Raw genomic sequence first — 20,479 nt, 5'->3', positions numbered from 1 at the left:
TGAGCCTGCGCGTCCGGAGCCTGTGCTCCGCAACGGGAGAGGCCACAACAGTGAGAGGCCCGCGTACCGCAAAAAAAAAAAAAAAAAAAAAAGTAAACACAAAATGAAAAATCATCTTTTCAGGTTTCAAAGAGCTGTTTTCCTTCTCAGTGCATATGCAATTTTTAATTGATATACACTCACAAATAAATCAACAGGCTAAAAAGCAATTTTAAAAAACTAACAAATAAATAGACTAACAAGCCATATACTCCTTCCTAGCTCAAACAACATAGAATAGATCTCTATAATCTTTTTGATGGAGATTATCAAATATTTAGACCATAAAATCAAATATTTGATTTTTATTATTACCATAGTAGAATAACTTGTTGTCTGTGTACAAACTAGAAACAAAAACAAAATGATAAAAACAGTAGGAAGTAAAGAAAAAAAAGTCACAAATATCTTAGTACTATTGTCATTTGGGATTCACTCATGGAACCAAGAAAAGATATGCCTGGGTTTAAATCTGTCACAGGGTACACTTCTCTGCCATTACTGCTTACTTGCTGCCATCAGGTGTGTCCATCTGTCATTTCAGTGGATGATATACAGTTTTCTTTCTTTCTTTCTCTTTCTTTTGTTCTTTTTTCATTTTCTTTCTTTTTGCCATTGACATAGACTTTTATTTCCCTGTGCCGTGGTAGTATGGGGCTTTAATATCTGACTTTTCCTTATTTTGTTGACACATTACAAAAAAATAATGCAATGTAAAATGACCTACTTCCAGTTCATAAGCCATTAAGAAACAGAAACAGCAAATATCATTATTCAAGAAGGAGTCAAAGGTAATGAATGAGTAGGATCTACGTACCATTCACTTTATGTGTGCAATGTCATTTAATCCATACACCAGTCTCATGAGATAAGATTCCTATTTTATATATGAGGACCCTGAGTCCAAGGTCTCCTTAAACAGTGGTGGCGTTTAAGCTGTGGTTTGCCTAACCAAAAATCCTGAGTATATTTTCCATTGACTATACTATTTACTAACCTCTCCATGGGATTTACTGAAAAAAAAAAAAATCTTAAATACAAGGAAGTGTTATCCCTATTTTAGATTCCCTAAGTATCAATCTTTGATTTTCACAAAGGCACAAGATTACTTTTGAGCACTTATTTGAGTTTCAAGCTTTGTTTTAGCCATATGCCAATAGAACTATAATTTACTCAACAGTTCTCTTGTATGAAGTCATTTTTAATTTAAATTTATTTAAAGAGGAAGCTTTACATCACTATTATAAAGGTAAATCCACCATGTTTACCAGAAAGAGAACAAAAAAGAGAAATAACTATGAAAATATGGGAGTTCATACAGCTTCTAGAATGCTCTTAGGCAGGCATCCTCAACTGTGTCTCCTGGAACCCTGGGGTGGTAGTGGTGATACAGGACTGGCAAGTGAGAAGGCTTCTTGCAGGTAGAGGAGTGGTCTGCTGGACGAGTTTCTTGAGAGTCCCATCCAGGCCTCAATGTCATCACATCATTTACTTTTCTACTTTCAGACATCAGAGATTCATGGTATTATGGATGAGATTCAGCCCATTACATGAAATTTTCTCTCTTAAACATGACAAAATTACAGTAACAAGGATCCATATGTTATTGGAGCAGGAGCTTTAGAATTTCAAGTGTAATAATAATCAGAATAAATTAGTTTCTGCTGTGTACTTATTTTGGTTTTCCTGATATAAAAACTTGCACTGAATGCTGATATATATACATAACACCCAGTGACTGTGTAATCAAAGATTCTAAAATGAAAGTTTAAATACACTGTATCTCCAGTACAAATCTGTTCAAATGGCTGCTTCTCCTGGCTCTTGGCTCCAAACTTACAGTTCCATAAAGAGTAATCTTCATTAATTTTGGAAACCTTGGGTCAATAATCCAGATCAATAAAGTTTTCTCTTAAAACCTCTGAGCTGACGAAACTAAATTTGTATTCCAAATATGTGATTGGACTTCTATTATAAAAAGGCATATGAGCTTCACAAAATTAAATTATCTTTTATGTATATTTTCATGAAGTTTTAAATCAGAAGTTATTTTTAATTGAATTTTTTTATCTGATTAAAAATAAAAATTGGTGGGTCAGAGGCCTGGAAGCCTCTGATAGCATCAGCTGAATGACTCTAAAAGGTGAATTAAAAGGAAATTTGTAGACTTTCCTGGTAGTGCAGTTGTTAAGAATCCACCTGCCAAAGCAGGGGTCACAGGTTCAATCACTGGTCCAGGAAGATCCCACATGCCGCAGAGCAGCTAAGCCTGTGCACCACAATTACTGAGCCTGCACTCTAGAGCCCAGGAGCCACAACTACTGAGCCCACACACCAAAACTACTGAAGCCCGTGAACAAGAGCCCATGCTCTGCAACAAAAGAAGCCACCACAATGAGAAGCCCGTGCACCACAATGAAGAGTGGCCCCTGCTCTTCTCAACTAGAGAAAGCCCTTGTGCAGTGACAAGGACCCAATGCAGCAAAAAATAAATACATAATTAAAAATTTTTTAAAAAACAGGAAATTTGTAAGGCCTATTAAATGTAGAATCATCGGTTGCATCAGTACTACTAGAAATCAGAATGGCAGAGTCAAGCAAAATCACACAAGGATGAGCCAGAATATCCTAAATGGAAACCCACTGGTGGGAGCAGAATGTTTAAAGTTAAATTTTTTAAAAGGTAAAATCATGACTTTCAGGCTCATTCAAAAACAACTTTTTTTTTTTTTTTTTTTTGCGGTACACAGGATTCTCACTGTTGTAGCCTCTCCCATTGCAGAGCATAGGCTCTGGACGCGCAGGCTCAGCAGCCATGGCTCACGGGCCCAGCCACTCCGCGGCATGTGGAATCTTCCCGGACCAGGGCATGAACCCGTATCCCCTGCATCGGCAGGCGGACTCTCAACCACTGTGCCACCAGGAAAGCCTGAGAAACAACTTTTGTCATAGATTTTATTTAACTCATTAATTAATGAGGAAACTGGGAAGATGTTAAAACTTGTCCACACAACACTTAAGAAACTAGGGTATTTGTAGTAAATTTAAGAAAGTAATGTTAGAATAAGATTGCCTGGTTACATACAAAACTTGTTAATATCTCACAGAGCAATAAAATAAAACTGTGTACACACTACTATATATAAAATAGATAATCAACAAGGACCTACTATATATCACAGGGAACTCTACTCAATATTCTGTAATAACTTAATGGGAAAAGAATTTGAAAAAGAATAGCTATATGTATATGTGTAACTGAATCACTTTGCCATACACCCAAAAATAATACAACACTGTAAATCAACTATACTCTAATATAAAATAAAGATTTTTAAAAAAAGATAACCTTGTGGTTATCTGTTTTACTGAACAAAAATTGGCACCTCTTCTAGATTAAAAAAATAAAATACCTAGGAATAAACCTACCTAGGGAGACAAAAGACCTGTATGCAGAAAACTATAAGATATTGATGAAAGGAATTAAAGATGATACCAACAGATGGAGAGATATACCATGTTCTTGGATTGGAAGAATCAACATTGTGAAAATGACTATGCTACCCATAGCAATCTACAGATTCAATGCAATCCCTATCAACCTACCAATGGCATTATTTACAGAACAAGAACAAATCATCTTCAAATTTTATGGAGACACAAAAGACCCCGAATAGCCAAAGCAGTCTTGAGGGTAAAAAACGGAGCTGGAGGAGTCAGACTCCCTGACTTCAGAGTATACTACAAAGTTATAGTAATCAAGACAATATGATAATGGAACAAAAACAGAAACATAGATCAATGGAACAAGATAAAAAGCCCAGAGATAAACCCACGCACCTATGGTCAACTAATCTGTGACAAAGGAGGCAAAGATATATAATGGAAAAAAGACAGTCTCTTCAATAAGTGGTGCTGGGAAAACTGGACAGCTACATGTAAAACAATAAAATTAGAACACTCCCTAACACCATATACAAAAATAAACTCAAAATGGATTTGAGACCTAAATGTAAGACCAGACACCATAAAACTCTTAGAGGAAAACATAGGAAGAACACACTTTGACATAAATCACAGCAAGATCTTTCTTGATCCACCTCCTAGAGTAATGGAAATAAAAACAAAAATAAACAAATGGGACCTAATGAAACTTAAAAGCTTTTGCACAGCAAAGGAAAGTATAAACAAGATGAAAAGACAGCCCTCAGAATGGGAGAAAATATTTGCAAATGATTCAATGGACAAAGGATTAATCTCCAAAATATAAACAGCTCATGCAGCTCAATATTAAAGAAACAAACAACCCAATCCAAAAATAGGCAGAAGATCTAAATAGATATTTCTCCAAAGAAGACATACAGATGTCCAAGAAGTACATGAAAAGCTGCTCAACATCACTAATTATTAGAGAAATGCAAATCAAAACTACAATGAAGTATCACCTCACACTGGTTAGAATGGGCATCATCAGAAAATCTACAAACAACAAATGCTGGAGAGGGTGTGGAGAAAAGGGGACCCTCTTGCACTGTTGGTGGGAATGTAAATTGACACAGCCACCATGGAGAACAGTATGGAGGTTCCTTAAAAAACTAAATATAGAATTACCATATGATCTAGCAATCCCACTACTGGGCATATACCCACAGAAAACCATAATTCAATAAGACACATGCACTCCAATGTTCATTGCAACACTATTTACAATAGCCAGGTCATGGAAGCAACCTAAATGCCCATCAACAGATGAATGGATAAAGAAGATGTGGTACATATATACAATGGAATATTACTCAGCCTTAAAAAGGAATGAAATTGAGTCATTTGTTGAGACGTGGTTGGATCTAGAGACTGTCATACAGAGTGAAGTAAGTCAGAAACAGAAAAACAAATATTGTATATTAACGCATATATGTGGAACCTAGAAAAATGGTACAGATGAACCGGTTTGCAGGGCAGAAGTTGAGACAGAGATGTAGAGAACAAACGTATGGACACCAAGGAGGGAAAACTGCGGTGAGGTGGGTATGGTGGTGTTCTGAATTGGGCAATTGTGATTGATATGTATACACTGATGTGTATAAAATTGATGACTAATAAGAATCTGCAGGGCTTCCCTGGTAGCACAGTGGTTGAAAGTCCGCCTGTCGATGCAGGGGACACGGGTTCGTGTCCCGGTCTGGGAAGATCCCACATGCCACAGAGTGGCTGGGCCCATGAGCCATGGCCGTTGAGCCTGCGCGTCCGGAGTCTGTGCTCTGCAACGGGAGAGGCGACAACAGTAAACAAACAAACAAACAAAACAAAACAAAAAAACACAGTTAATCTACACCCTCACTCAATTTAAGACTTTTAATCAATTGGAAACAAGTCAAACTAAAGACATTTCCTTTGGTTTTCATCTGGTGGCCTTCAGTCCATCCCACCCATCTTTTTGATTAATTCATATATTTTGGTTTACATTTTCACAACAGTATAACAAGAGAATAGTGATCCCTGGCACAAAATAAAGATATCCTGAGCATTATCCGACTCATTTCCCATCCCTTAAGTTCAAAGCAGAGGTTGGGATGATCAAAGGTAAAAAGAAAATCCCTTTATTAACAGCAATCCAAACGAATATGATAGGGGTTTCCTGCCACCAAGGAGCTAAGTGTGGAAGTTCCAAATGTATTGATATTTGGACCTATACCGCTATGTTGTGGGTACAACTGAAAATAAGGGAGAAATTGCCATACTACCTGGGAAAAAAAAGGAACACTGGAGAACAGGAGTCAGGTAGTCACCCAGCTGTAAATACTTGATGCTGGAAGAGTACAATACATGCCTTGAAGTGCACTGTGGGTAGACTGAGTATCACCAACTGAGCTGCTTGAGAACTTGCAACAGACAATCAGGAGAAGTGCAGACAATGATTTTGAGGAAAAATTGAACAAGAGTTTAGGTGATGATGAGTACTGGCATGAACTTGTTGCAATTCAAATACTGATGACCAAAACAACTGTTGATAAAGGTGAAAAGCAGTTAATGGAGTGTTAGGATAGCAGAGAAGTAAGTACTTTGACAAAGTATCTGTCTTGGAAATTCCCAAGGGAAGACCAGAATGAGAAGGGACTTGCATCCTGTTTGTGAGTTATAAAATTGGCCCTGTGGACTCTAAGATCAACTAAAAAAGCACATTTCCATGGAAAGTACAAGTTGGTGATGACCGTGTGGTATTAAGGTTACAAATAATACTGCATAAGGGGGTGAAGTCAAAGAGTTCTAAATCTAAAGTTACTATATGCAGAGACGAATTTTATCATTTCTCCTCATCCAGTCAGGGAAGAATAGATATTTCCTGTACTTCTCAGAATGTAATTAATATACGTTTCTCTCAAATAGAAAGCCCTGATTATCCTACTGAAGCTGTCCTGACACACCCATAGTGTGTTAATCTCACCTGATTAAAAAAAGGAGGAATATGGAGCTTGGCATCAGATGAAATTTTGTGGGTAGAGGGGGTTAGCAAAATAGCAGAGGTTAGATCAATTTTTGAAGAGAGAAAAAAATCTGAATGAAAGAAATTAAGATGAAAATAGTCCTTCTCTATAAAGGGACCTTCTTCCCCGCCTGCCTCCTTAAAGCTTAACCTCTTGAATAAGTACCCTTATTTTGTAAGAAAATTATTATGTGGCACATATACCAAAGTTTTCTCCTCCTACACTGTAATTACATTTCATTTTCTCAAGGCTTTAATTAAGTCTTATACACCTGTATGTTTTATATAATAGTGTCATGGAAAATAAAGATAGAGAACAGTAAATAAAGTGTGACTTGCCCTATAGTAACCTCTCCAATGGCACTAGTTGGAAGAATTTTGAGTCCTATCGAGGAAACAGTGAGACCAGACAAGGCCTTGATCCTAAGGAACTCCTCTTCAAGACTTTGGTAAAAGTGGGTGACAAGCAGAATACCCCAAGGAGCACTAATAAACAGACAACAAGAAAAACTAGAATAAAATCTACACTAGACAACGGACCATTGATTGTAGTGGGATAGAAGCTTTGTAGAAGTCTCCTCAGAAATGAAGAAACTGTACATGAGCACGCATGACCACAGGCAAGCTGCTTGTCCACAGCAATATCAGATAGAGCCTGAGATTTTTCAGATGCAGGTACAATATTATTTTCACTGGATTAGTTTTCACAGGAAGAGACTTAATGGGAATACAACCCTGACAGGTTCCATGAAGGTAAGAGCATACCTCATCTTATTGTGCTTTGCTTTATTGCACTTCACAGATAGAACGTTGTTTAAAAATTGAAGATTTGTGGCAACATTTCTTCAAGCTAGACTATCAGTGCCATATTTTCTAGAAGTATTTGCTCACTTCATGTCTCTGTGTTACATTTTGGTGATTCTCACAATATTTCAAACTTTTTCATTATATTTGTTATGGTGAACTGTGATCCGTGACCTTTGATGTTACTATTGTAATTGTGTCGCGGCACCACAAACTGTGCCATATAAGGTGGTCAACTTAATAAATATTGTGCGTATGTTCTGACTGCTCCACCAGCCGGCTGTTCCCCCATCTCTCTCCCTCTCCTCGGGCCTTCCTATTCCTGAGGACAAAACCATATTGAAATTAGGCCAATTAATAACCCTAAAATGGCCTCTAAGTGTTCAACTGAAAGGAAAAGTCACAAGTCTCTCACTTTAAATCAAAAGCTAGAAATGATTAAACTTAGTGAGGAAGGCATGTTGAAAGCTAACATAGGCCAAAGTCTGGGCCTCTTGCACCAGTTAGCCAGGTTGTGAATGTGAAGGAAAAGTTCTTGAAGGAAATTATAAGTGCTGGTCCAGTGAACACACAAATGTTAAGAAAACAAAACAGACTTATTTCTAGTTATGGAGAAAGTATTAGTGGTTTGGATACACCAAATCATACACAATATTCCCTAGAGCCAAAGCCTAATCCAAAACAAGGCTCTAACTCATTTCAATTCTGTTAAGGCTGAGAGAGGTAAGGAAGCTGCAGAAAAAAGATTTGAAGCCAGCAGCGGTTGGTTCATGAGGGTTAAGGAAAGAAGCCATCTCTGTAACATAAAAGTGTAAGGTGAAACCATGAGTGTTCACGTAGAACTGCAGCAAGTTATCCAGAAGATCTAGCTCAGATAATTAATGTAGGTGGATATACTAAACAACAGATTTTCAATGTAGATGAAACAACCTTATTTTGGAAGAAGATGCCATCTAGGACTTTCATAGGTAGAGAGGAGAAGTCAATGCCTGGCTTCAAAGTTTTAAAGGACAGACAGGCTGACTCTCAGCCTGTCTAAGGGCTAATGCATCTGGTGACTTAAAGTCAAAGCCAGGTCTCATTTACCATCCCCAAAATCCCAGGGCCCTTAAAAATGATGCTAAATCTATTCTGCCTGTGCTTTAGAAATGGAACAACAAAGTCTAGATGATGGTACATCTGTTTACAACATCATTTAAGCCCACTGTGCAGACCTACTGCTCAGAAAAGATTCCTTTCTAAATATGACTTCTCACTGACAATGCACCTGGTCACCCAAGATCTTTGATGGATATGTACAAGGAGATTAATGCTGCTGTCATGCCTGTTAACACAACATCCATTCTGCAGCCCATGGGACAAGGAGTAATTTTGACTTTCAGGTCTTATTTAAGAAATACATTTCACAAGGCTATAACCTATAAATGGCGATTCTTCTGATGGACCTTGGCAAAGTAAATTGAAAACCTTACGGAAAGGATTCATCATTCCAGGTGCCATTATGAATGTTTATGATTCCTGGGAAGAGGCTAAAATAACAATATTAGCAGGAGTTTGGAAGAGGCTGATTGCAATCCCCATGGATGGCTTTAAGGGATTCAAGTTTTCAGTGGAGAAAGTAACTGTAGATGTGGTGGAAAGAACTAGAATTAGAAGTGGAGCCTGAAGATGTGACTGAATGCCTGCAATTTCATGTTAAAAATTGAACAGATGAGGAATTGCTTCTCATAGATGAGAAAGAAAGTGTTTTCTTGGGATGAAAGCTACTTCTGGTGGAGATGCTTGAAGATTGCTTAAATGACAAGAAAGGATTTAGAATATGATGTTAACTTATTTGATAAAGCAGCAGCAAGATTTAAGAGGATTGACTCTGATTTTGAAAGAAATTCAGCTGGGTGTAAAATGTTATCAAACAGCACTGTGAGCTACAGAGAAATCTTTCGTGAAAGGAAGAGTCCATCAATGGGGCAAACGTCATTTTTGTCTTATTTAAAGAAATTGCCACAGATACCCCAGCTTCAGCAACCACCACCTAATCTGTCAGCAGCCATCAATGTTAAGACAGGAACCTCCATCAGCTAAAGATTAGGACTTCGCTAAAGGCTCAGAGGATGGTTAGCATATTTTAGCAATAAAATTTTTTTTTTTTTTTTTGCAGTACGCGGGCCTCTCACTGCTGTGGCCTCTCCCGTTGTGGAGCACAGGCTCCGGATGCGCAGGCTCAGCGGTCATGGCTCATGGGCCCAGCCGCTCTGCAGCATGTGGGATCCTCCCCGACCGGGACACGAACCCGTGTCCCCTGCGTCGGCAAGCGGACTCTCAACCACTGCGCCACCAGGGAAGCCCTAAAGTATTTTTTTAAATTAAGGTATGTACATTGTTTTTTTAGACATAATGCTATTGCACACTTAATAGGCTAGAGTATAGTGTAAACAAACTTTTTATGTACTGCGAAGCCAAAAAAAATTTGTGTGACTCACTTTATTGTGATTTAATTTATTGATGTGATCTGGAATTGAACTCACAATATCTCTCAGGTGTGCCTGTAGTAGAGAAGATGCACTCTCTTCCATAAAGTAAAACAAAAGAAACCACCAGAACCTGGGTTCAAGATTCTACTTGACCCCTAATAGTTATGGGAATTTAAGCAATACAATTCACTACTTTGAGCCTTACTTATTAATGAAATGGTTATGTTAATACCTTCTTGGAGTGTTGTTGTGAGGTAAAATAATAATCTGTAAATATAAAGTTTTGATAAAATAAATGTTCTATAAATCTAAAGTATAGATAATATGCATACAATAAAAAGATTCTTTCCAAATCTTTATGCCTATCTGAACTTTCTCCCCTTCTTTAGTTGAATTTACCCAGGTAGGTATAGTCATCCATTTAACAAACACTATCCTTATCACTAGAATATGATTCCCTTACCTTTATATCCCATTCCCTCCCTCCCCCACATTTAGAAGACTGCCATAGTAGAAATGTAATATTTGTTAAATGATTAAAACCATGACGAATTTATTTAGTGCCACATTTTTCCTGATTCTTTGCTTACTGCTTCGAATGAGATAAATAAGAAATATCCCTTGTCCCCATCGTCTTCATCTTTTTTCTGTCTTAATTATATAAACTTTTAATCATTGCATTTTGACTTCCTAGTTTACCACCAAATGTGATTCTTTTCAGTAAGGAAGTGCACCTATGCAGAGCAGTTCACATTTTATGCATATTTAAGGAGCCCAGTGAATTGAAATCTGTGTATACATCTTACCACGTTGTGGTGCCATTTTAGGTGATAAATACAAACCCAGTGTGTGCTTATCTGGCTCAGTTTTAAATAAAGCACATTTTCTATCATGTGTCACCTATGAACACATCTTTGTTTTAAATGTGGCCACAAAAAGGAATCTTAGCAAAATTAAATCAAAAATTAAATCAATTATAATTATCATTATTCTATTGTGGTTTTCGTAATACATAATACTATGTGAATTTAGCAAGTGTCCTTTGATAACCCCTCTGTATCTGCCACAAAGTACACATGGCTGCTGGAAACCTCGCAGAGTATCCTCCTCCTCCTGCTGGTACATATGTGAGGGTGGTGAGAAGTGAAGGTAAAATAATAATAAGGAATAAAAGGTCCTTCTCACCCTCAGATGATGTCTTAAACTTCAGTGGGTTTCTGTAGGCCCCCCCTCAGAGAGGAAAAGGGCTACTGTCAAGTGAAAGCCTGCATTTCAAAATCGTCTCTCTGAGGCTGGTGAAACCATGATTAATTGTAACTTCTTACATCATTTCTCATATCCTCTCATTTTTTCCTTTATCATATTACATGTTTCCATTCACTCAGTGCTGTTTTTTCCTGCTGTGTGCCTACCATTTGCAAAAGACATATGTAAAAGGCAGTATTTGATTACTTTGGAATTTTAATTTTGCCATAACTTTATTTTTATTTTTGTATATAAAAATAAAATGCTAGCTATTTTATCTTATGCCAAAACAAAAAGAATAAAATATCTAGGAATAAACCTACCTAAGGATACGAAAGACCTGTATGCAGAAAATTATAAGACACTGATGAAAGAAATTAGAGATGATACAAATAGATGGAGAGATATACCATGTTCTTGGATGGGAAGAATCAATATTGTGAAAATGACTCTACTACCCAAAGCAATCTACAGATTCAATGCAATCCCTATCAAACTACCACTGGCATTTTTCACAGAACTAGAACAAAAAATTTCGCAATTTGTATGGAAACACAAAAGACCCCGAATAGCCAAAGCAATCTTTAGAACGAAAAAAGGAGCTGGAGGAATAAGGCTCCCTGACTTCAGACTATATTACAAAGCAACAGTAATCAAGACAGTATGGTACTGGCACAAAAACAGAAAGATAGATCAGTGGAACAGGATAGAAAGCCCAGAGATAAACCCACGCACATACGGACACCTTATCTTTGATAAAGGAGGCAGGAATGTACAGTGGAGAAAGGACAGCCTCTTCAATAAATGGTGCTGGGAAAACTGGACAGGTACATGTAAAAGTATGAGATTAGATCACTCCCTAACACCATACACAAAAATAAGCTCAAAATGGATTAAAGACCTAAATGTAAGGCCAGAAACTATCAAACTCTTAGAAGAAAACATAGGAAGAACACTCTATGACATAAATCACAGCAAGATCCTTTCTGACCCACCTCCTAGAGTAATGGAAATAAAAACAAAAATAAACAAATGGGACCTAATGAAACTTCAAAGCTTTTGCACAGCAAAGGAAACCATAACCAAGACCAAAAGACAACCCTCAGAATGGGAGAAAACATTTGCAAATGAAGCAACTGACAAAGGATTAATCTCCAAAATTTACAAGCAGCTCATGCAGCTCAATAACAAAAATACAAACAACCCCATCCAAAAATGGGCAGAAGACCTAAATAGACATTTCTCCAAAGAAGATATACAGAATGCCAACAAACACATGAAAGAATGCTCAACATCATTAATCATTAGAGAAATGCAAATCAAAACTACAATGAGATATCATCTCACACCAGTCAGAATGGCCATCATCAAAAAATCAAGAAACAATAAATGCTGGAGAGGGTGTGGAGAAAAGGGGACACTCTTGCACTGCTGGTGGGAATGTGAATTGGTTCAGCCACTGTGGAGAACAGTATGGAGGTTCCTTAAAAAACTACAAATAGAATTACCATATGACCCAGCAATCCCACTACTTGGCATATACCCTGAGAAAACCAAAATTCAAAGAGAGTCATGTACCAAAATGTTCATTGCAGCTCTATTTACAATAGCCAGGACATGGAAACAACCTAAGCGCCCATCATCGGATGAATGGATAAAGAAGATGTGGCACATATACACAATGGAATATTACTCAGCCTTAAAAAGAAATGAAATTGAGCTATTTGTAATGAGATGGATAGACCTAGAATCTGTCATACAGAGTGAAGTAAGTCAGAAAGAAAAAGACAAATACCGTATGCTAACACATATATATGGAATTTAAGGGAAAAAAATGTCATGAAGAACCTAGGGGTAAGATAGGAATAAAGACGCAGACCTACTGGAGAACGGACTTAAGGATATGGGGAGGGGGAAGGGTGAGTTTTGACAGGGCGAGAGAGAGTCATGGACATATACACACTAACAAACGTAGTAAGGTAGATAGCTGGGGGGAAGCAGCCGCAAGGCACAGGGATATTAGCTCGGTGCTTTGTGACAGCCTGGAAGGGTGGGATGGGGAGAGTGGGAGGGAGGGAGACGCAAGAGGGAAGACATATGGGAACATATGTATATGTATAGCTGATTCACTTTGTTGTAAAGCAGAAACTAACACACCATTGTAAAGCAATTATACCCCAATAAAGATGTTTAAAAAAAAAAAAAATTCATTTTTCATTTGTATAGCAACTTTCTTAATATCTCCAAACTCAACTTTATGTAGTTTCATCCCGTATGGATCAGTTTACCATTTGCTTGTTCATAGTTATTTCTAATTTTCAATGTAGAGAGATTCTCCCTTCAATGACACCAAAAGTTCCTGGAAGTATGCTATCTTTTCTTTTTTTCCGAGTTTTGAAAAATGAGATGATTCTCTAAGCAGAAAGGAAGAGGAAGGTCATTCTTGACAGAGAGGACATTGTAGGCTTAGGGTCATATAGGTGGAATATGGCAACTCAGAGATGTGAGTCCAGCTCAGTACCACTGCAAAACCCACAGAGGCCCTCTGAGTTCATATGCAATAAGAAATCTAGTTGTTTGAAAAGTTCTCTAATAAGTATACAAATTTTGGCAATCATCTATGTGAGAAAACATTTCCAGGTGACCCTTGATTTGAAAGTCTAAGCAGATTCTGGAGATATTTTTGTCTGTTTCTTTTTCTGGTGCTATTTACATAAAGGAAACATTGGCAGAAATCCTCAATCCTGGTGTACATCCAATTTCTTTTTGTTTTGATTGGCTAGGCTTCAGTAAATGATTTTCACATTAACAAAGAGATATTGAAATACTAATTTGGAATCCTGTATTCCTTTCTGATGCTGATGTTGATGAGTCTGAAGTTCATGAAGGTAATGTACACAGGTTTTGACTTATGAAAAAAATATGGCATTTATTTCAGATTACCGGTTATATTACAGTAAAGTAGACTTCATTTTTGACTTGGAGAAAGGAAAGGAAAGGTAATCAGATGCCACTTAAAACAAATTTCTAGATTGGAAATATGTAAAAAAGTTTAATTGTCTGCCATAATTTTGATAGGTTATATTCAATTAATAAGAACTATTTAATTTGTTTACCTCAACTACTTTTGAGAAGATGCAGATTTGTGTGGTTATATGTAATTTAGCTCTAATTGTTAAGTTTTAAGATCTTAGAAACAGAAATCAGCAGAAAAACTATATTCTTTGAGAAACTGATTTATCAGTTGCAGAGAGGTTGGAAATAGTAAAGACTTTTGATGAAATTTTAGTAGTTTAAATACATGATTATTTGTGGAATATAAGGAGGAGTAGTCCAATATGATCTAGTAGGTGAATTAATGAATAACAAAAAATTTCCTTTATACATGATGTGCTATTCTGTGCTGGCTACAGTGTACAAATATGCATTGTACATGTACATTGTACAACTGGCTACATTTTACAAATATACATTGTACATGTACATTGTACAACTACAGTAAGATAAGAAAAGCAAAGGTGAAAAAACTTAAGAGGAATGAGGCCATTTATTTTCAACAGTTTATTCTGATTTTAAAAGTATTCCCTGAGAAATGTTGGACAATATAAGAATATAAAAAGGAGATTAAATTATTGATAATTCCAATATCCAAAGTTTAATATTTTGTTATGCTGAAAAGTTTTTCACTACTCAGATGATTAATAAATAGATGGATAAAAAATAATGAAGGTAGAAATAGATATACATTTATAAAATTGGCATTAAACTACTATCCTGCAAATACATTATTGTATATTTTTTAACTCAATACTTGCTTTTAGCATTAGGCTATATTAAATATTCTTCAAAAGTATAAAATATTTGATGAATAACATTCTATAACATATGAGTAACATAAATTACTGAACAATCTCATCTATTAATTTGTAGGTTAGTTCTTTTTTTCCCCTGTAAACAATTCTATAATGCATATTCTCACCTAAATTGCCACACCTATGAATGAAGTTTTGAGGAATTTAATTCTGGCCCAAAGGATAGAAAAATACTTTTGTCCTCTCTATATAGACCTCCAAAATAATTTCCAGACCTGCACCACAATTTTATCTTTCATCAACAGTAATAATTTCTGGTCACACCATACCCTCTCTTACAAAGTACTAGTCCTAAAAAAAATTTTGGCAGCAAATAGAATTTAGTTATTTTAAATTAAGTAATTATATCAATATTAAAGTAAAACACTTCTTTAAAAAATTGTACCCATTCTTTCACATCTATTTTTATTGCTGTATATGTTAATAAATTTAGATTTATGACATTTTTACATATTAAAAATTAACTTCGATCATACTTATTACAAAATTTACAAGTTTATTTTTTAATCTTTTAATGTTATCTGTGACTATTCAGGGTTTAAAATATCTATAAAATGTGTACTTAATATGTCACCTTATTCACCTCTGATTATTTTCCCTTAGAACATCATCATTTTACATTTTGTTTGTACTGTTTTTGGTGTTTTAAGACTGTTCATTTTTACACATAACTTGTAAATTTATTGGGCGGCATATAGTTTAGTTGTTCTATGATGTAAAGATCCAAACTTAATTTTTTCCAACCACTTTTCTAAAAACTGTATTTTTTAAAAAATACTTTTCCATTAGTTTGTAATGCTCTCTTTAAGATAACATTTAATTCTTACATGCCAAAAATATTCAACAACATTTGTAGGTTTCTCCTGGCTCGGAGAACATAGGAGATTTAACTCCTCTTAAATCGGATGAGAGGTGCTACGGGGAAATTAGTCATAAATACCAGCGCTTACTTGGGAGCAGTGTGTGTCACACTGCCCAATCATTTCCATCTTGAGTTAGTAAAACACTAAAAACTCTTTAGCTTCTTTAGCAGGTTTCTTGTACAGTCTGAATGAAGAGAAATAAATGGTGTTTTGGGGGAGAAATCACAATAACAGGACAATTTTTAATGAACAATTATGTCTCCGGATAGAGTTTGGAAAAACCAGATATAGCTATAAATAAGTTTGAAATTGCTTCGCATAATAATATAAAGGAGTTTTTTTCATTTCTGGCATGTCATATTTCTACCAATTATTGCTTTAGGAAAACAATCATTCTTTATTAATATGGATTTAGACCTCATTGAATCTGAGAATAATTTTATTTCCTTAGAAGATATATGTGAGTGTGCGTCTCTGGGGTGTGTGTGTGTGTGTGTGTGTGTGTGTGTGTGTGTGTGTGTGGCATAGCCTAGTCTGAATCAACTCTTTTGCTGAAATTACTTTGCCCCTTTAACACACCGTATTAAATATGATAGGGCTTCCCTGGTGGCACAGTGGTTAAGAATCTGCCTACCAATGCAGGGGACACGGGTTCGAGCCCTGGTCCGGAAGATACCACATGCTGCAGAGCAACTAAGCCCGTGCACCACAACTACTGAGCTTGCACTCTAGAGCCCGCGAGCCACAACTGCTGAAGCCTGAGCGCCTAGAGCCTGTGCTCTGCAACAAGAGAAGCCACCGCAATGAGAAGCCTACGTACCGCAACAAAGAGTAGCCCCTGCTCACCGCAACTAGAGAAAGCCTGCACACAGCAACAAAGACCCAACACAGCAAAAAATAAAATTAATAAAAAATTTTTAAATGATATTATTCCTAGATTGAGCGTTGCAATTTGGGGAAACGCATTGGTGAAAGATTTTGAAAAAATGTTAAAGATATTTTTTCTCCTTTTTTGACATTTTTGTGGAAGTATAATATATATATATATACAGAAAAATACACAAATCAGAAATGGGGGGATTAATTTATAAATTTACTACACCTGTAACCAGCACTGGCATGTAGGAACAGAACATCCTAGCAGCATCCTAGAAAAATCTAGCATGTAATCATCTATTCATTTCTCCCCCAGGGTAATCACTATTCTGATTTTTAATATTATAGATTCATTTTGCCTGTTTTAAACTGTACATCAATAGAATCATACACTTTTGGTATCTGGCTTCTTTGGCTCAAAATAATATATCTGAGATTCATCCATGTTGTTGCAAGTAGGTGTAAATCATTTATTCTCATTTCTGTAGAGCATTCCATTGTTTGACCATATCATATTTTATTCATTCAACTCTTGATTGGGATTTGCGTTGTTTCAATTTTAGGGTAACTTATGAATAGTGCTGCTATAAACACACTAATATATGTCTTTTGGTGTGCACATTTCTGTTAGTTACACACCCAGAAATGGAGTCGGTGGGTAATAGATTATGTTCAGTGTAGTTTTGTGCTACCAAGTAATTTTCTAAAGAGTTTGCTAACAACTTATATACCCACCAGCAGTGTATAATGAGATTCTCTTTTACTCCAATTCCTTGATACCTGTTGCTATGATCCCTTTTACATTTTACAATGTCCCTTGTGTATTCAGTGAAATTTTATTGTAATTTAAATTTACATTTCCCTGATAACAAATGAAGTGGGACACTTTTCATTTGCTTTTTGGCCATTTATGCACATCCTTTTTTATAAAGTAACTCTTCAAGTTTACTTTTTTCTACTGATTTTAATCAACTTGTAAAATTTTCTTTTGCTATTTTTTGAGAACTAGATATTTATCAAATATGTGTGCTACAAATATCTTATTCCGTTCTATGTATTGCCTCTTCATTCTTATGACCCATCTATTGATGGAAAAATGTTCTTAATCTTCTTCATACATTGCTCTTTATTTTTTATTTCCTTTTTTAAAAGTATTTTTAAAAATTGAGCAGGAGATGGCTACGCCTAATCCAAGTTCAGGAGACATTCTCTATGTTTTCTTCAAAAGTCTGTATTAATTTACCTTCCATAACAATGTCAGCAGCATATCTGGCATTGAATTTTTGTTGTTATAAGAAGAACAAAGTTCCTTTATTTCCTGTATGGAATCAACTTACCTAGCACCCTTCATTTTATTTTTTTGAATTTTATTTTATTTATTTATTTATTTATACAGCAGGTTCTTATTTGTTATCTATTTTATACATATTAATGTATATATGTCAATCTCAATCTCCCAATTCATCACACACACCTCCCCCACGCCACTTTCCTCCCTTGGTGTCCATACATTTATTCTCTACATCTGTGTCTCTATTTCTGCCCTGCAAACTGGTTCATCTGTACCATTTTTCTAGGTGCCACATGTATGTGTTAATATGTGATATTTGTTTTTCTCTTTCTGACTTACTTCACTCTGTATGACAGTCTCTAGATCCATCCATGTCTCTACAAATGACCCAATTTTGTTCCTTTTTATGGCTGAGTAATAGTCCATTGTATATATGTACCACATCTTCTTTATCCATTTGTCTGTTGATGGGCATTTAGGTTGCTTCCATGACCTGGCTATTGTAAATAGTAGCACCCTTTATTTAAAATTCTACCCTTTCTCCATTGTACTGTGGTGTCACCTGTTTCATGAATCAGTTTACCATGTATGTATGCATCTTTATTGTGCTCCATTGGTCAATTTGTGTATTCTTGTTAAATTACCACACTCTTTTGAAAATTATAATTCTATAATAGAAATCAATATCTTGTACTGGCTCACTTTGTTCTTCTTGAAAAATACCTTGGCTATTCTTGGCCATGAAAATGTAATTGTGTCCTAGTTTACCCTGCTGATGTGGGTGATGGAATGAAGGATGCAGAGAGGTTGATAGAAGTTATAGAGCCAAGCCATACCCTGAGAAAAGAAAGGTGTTTTTTTCTTTGTTTGTTTGTTTTTTAATTTCAATCAAGTCCTCTTTCTCAAACATAGAAGAGGACATACTTCAGGTCAGGCATGCTAGTTTGTATGTGAGCTGAGTATGTGAGTAGTCTCTTCTAAAAGTTTTGGGTTTTTTTGAAAGACTTTTTTTCCTTAGTATCCAGACATATTTTCCTTTAGTTTTTCCCCAAGTAATCTATAATGTTTCATATATACAATGTTTTTATTTAAGTTGAATTGAAGCCGATTTAGGGATAACACTGTGAAAGGAAGGGTGGTTTTCCCCTGGTGTTCTGTCTCTACAATAAAATTTCACAGCTGCAAAGAAATTTAGAGACAATTTTCTGCCTTTGATCTTAGCATAAGATGAAATACAGAACTTGAGGAAAGGGCAGAATTTGAGGAATCTGCAGACTTTAAGTTTGAAGATTATACTCAAGATTTTATTTGAGGAACTACTAGTCAAATGTCTCATTGGTTATTATTAGTGGCAGGGCACTATAAATTCGATTGCAGAATATTCCATGTTAAGATAATAAATGGAACTGTCAGAGGTGGCTTTTGTCTTAGCTTTAAAACACATTAAAGCAACACTAGTTATATTTATAGTACTGGAATGGAATCACTTCAGCATACTGATTTCATTTCTTCACATGTCAATAACTAACATTTTCATTTCCTGGACTTAAGCCAATCAGGAAAGAAAAATAGAATACTCATCATTTATAATAAATCATTTACCACTCAGTCAAGAAAGTAGGGTTGTATATTACTTTCTATAGCTGTCAGAAGCTTTAATTATTAATACAATTGCATCTTGGGTTATGAGGGCTTAAAACTATGGGGCTTATGATTTCTGAACTTCCATAAGTGACTTCAAAAAGACAATAGAAAGCTATAAGCATATTTTTATCATTCTTGTTTTTAAGTTCTCTCATTTGATACCCAATAGTTACAAGATAATTGTTCTTCTGTTTTTTGCCAAAGGCTTTTAAGTAGTATCTTTTCTTTTGTTATTGAATCCCAGGGTTAGTTTGTCTGAACTCAGTATTTCAACTAGCTCCACGCTGAGAACTATACTTGAATTGGTTCTGTGAAATGTGAAGGAAACAAAGACTGGATACATTGTCATTTAAACTTTCACTAGCCTGGACCCAAAAGGTTAGAAAGGTATTTTCCATATTCCAGTTTAAATGGGTATGTAAATAATATTTTAGAGACAAAAAATGTATAATATACTATTTATTGCAAATATATGCAAATTATAAAGCATGATAAATTATTTAAATTTTGGGAGCAAGAACAATGTGAAGAACATGACCTTTAAATACCTTAACTAATTGTTTAAAGCACCCAATAATCACTTAATTTTTTAGGAGAGTTTACTTTATTTGATTTGACTATTTGCTGTTAAGGGCTTAGACTACAGAAGTAACATGTTAACTTGTAGACCTGTCTAGTCAAAATAATAAATTTCTGGTAGAAAATAGAACTCTAAAGATTACAATTTTATTGCCCTATGCTATTAACCAGTTTGATTTAGTACACATATTTTGTACTATCTTCCCAAGTGGATTATAAATACTCTGTTCCTAAAAATATCATTTGAACATGCTTATTAATTAGTAAGCTGCCTAAGTCTGACATATAATCACATTTTAAAGTGTTCATAA

General features: G+C 35.6%; 1 pseudogene; it reads right to left on the bottom strand.

Moving 5' to 3' along the window:
* Positions 1–1,548: 1,548 nt before the first annotated feature.
* LOC116758373 overlaps positions 1,549–20,479 on the bottom strand; it is a 189,594-nt pseudogene continuing 170,663 nt past the window's right edge.

Source organism: Phocoena sinus, chromosome 8 (genome assembly GCF_008692025.1).
Source record: "Phocoena sinus isolate mPhoSin1 chromosome 8, mPhoSin1.pri, whole genome shotgun sequence".
NCBI classification, from domain to species: Eukaryota; Metazoa; Chordata; class Mammalia; order Artiodactyla; family Phocoenidae; genus Phocoena; species Phocoena sinus.
The sequence above is the reverse complement of the archived record's forward strand: the minus strand, read 5'-3'. Positions and strand labels throughout refer to the sequence as shown.